Consider the following 1,365-nt stretch of genomic DNA (forward strand, 5'->3'; position numbering starts at 1 on the left):
CAAGTGCTCATACCAAACTCAAACAACATGACTTGTTTCTAAAAGTTTGATTATTTTAGTTAATTCAACACTCTACTGTCTAAATCTGTAAATGTTGATTTTATTACACTGATAATGTCCAGAAAAGTTGGAATTGAACCTGCATTGAGAATGAAAGTGGAGATTGAATTTACCGACAGTGAAAATTAGATTTTTGACAACGTAGGAACAAATTTAAACAATATGTAAGACATGAAATACCCATACAGTGCTCATTCGTAACCAATTCTTCTTTTTATTCTCAGCTTTAGAGACTTGATTTTACCACAAACTGCGATTTAAGGATGTGCAACTTAGATGCCATGTTGAAGAACTTCCCAAATCTGTTCATGTCTCCTTTGAATTGTTTCCCCGTTGAGTTACACATCCTAAAAACTTGTAGTCGTTTCAACAATTCACATTCAGTAGAGACGTTTCTACTTTTTCTGATTATGTGAATCACATGAATGTTTTAGCTCTTTTGACCCTGAGAATTGTGTCCACTTGTAGGAGCTACAAATCTGAGCGTATTCCTCTGAGATCCTCCCTCTAAAAGGATAGAATAGTGAAGTGTCAAGTAAAAATGTGAAGACATGAATAAACTAATCTTCTTCCTTTGCATTTCCCATCTGCAGCACCTGATACTGCAGGAGGACCGGAGCTGCATCCTGAAGCTGTCCCTGGAGAAGCTGAGGTTCCTGGAGGACCCCGAGGCCTACCTGCGGCGCTCCGTCCTCATCAACAACCTGCTGCGGAAGATCCACCATGAGGAAGAGGAGCTGGAGGCCGAAGAAGAGGAGGAGGAGGAAGAAGATGAAGTAGAAGAGGGAGAGGAAGAAGAAGAAGAGGAAGAGGAGGAGGTGATTGGAGAGAGGGGGCAGCGGAGGCTGTTGTACCCGGACAGGAAGAGGGTGAAGGTGCTGGTGATGGACTGCCGCTCTCCGGGCTTCGGCCTGGAGGAGCTTCAGCGCTACCGGCTGGTGCCCTGTTACCCGTCAGCCGGATGCCTGTACAGTCTGGGTACCTGCCCAGGTCTCGCCCCCAACCATCAGGTCCTTCTGTACAACCTGGACGACAATGGATGACTGCCTCTTTTCAACGTTGGGAAATGCAACGTCAGTTCATGTTAACGGCACGTGGACAAAATCTACCCGGAGGAAAGCTTTCCCCTCAGGGTTTTCCACTTAAAGACCTTCGAGGGACATGTGTTGTGGGGTCTGTTTTGTTCGTTGCCAGGATGAGTCCCCCTCTCGAGGCAGCGGTGGATCTGAGAAACCCTGATTCTTCTTCTGCCTCAGGATCAACAGGGTCTCTGATGTCAAACTCTGTTGCAGCGTCACTGCCATT

General features: G+C 46.1%; 1 long non-coding RNA gene across 1 annotated transcript in view; it reads left to right on the forward strand.

Moving 5' to 3' along the window:
• LOC118337369 overlaps nucleotides 1-815 on the forward strand; it is a 5,845-nt gene extending 5,030 nt beyond the window's left edge. Inside the window, exon 4 of the long non-coding RNA XR_004797148.1 lies at nucleotides 654-815. This is a non-coding gene — a long non-coding RNA (uncharacterized LOC118337369). The remainder of the gene's footprint in view (nucleotides 1-653) is intronic.
• Nucleotides 816-1,365: the final 550 nt, after the last annotated feature.

This window comes from Morone saxatilis, unplaced genomic scaffold (assembly GCF_004916995.1).
Source record: "Morone saxatilis isolate NCDOM2014 unplaced genomic scaffold, NCSU_SB_2.0 Contig3, whole genome shotgun sequence".
Classification (NCBI taxonomy): domain Eukaryota; kingdom Metazoa; phylum Chordata; class Actinopteri; family Moronidae; genus Morone; species Morone saxatilis.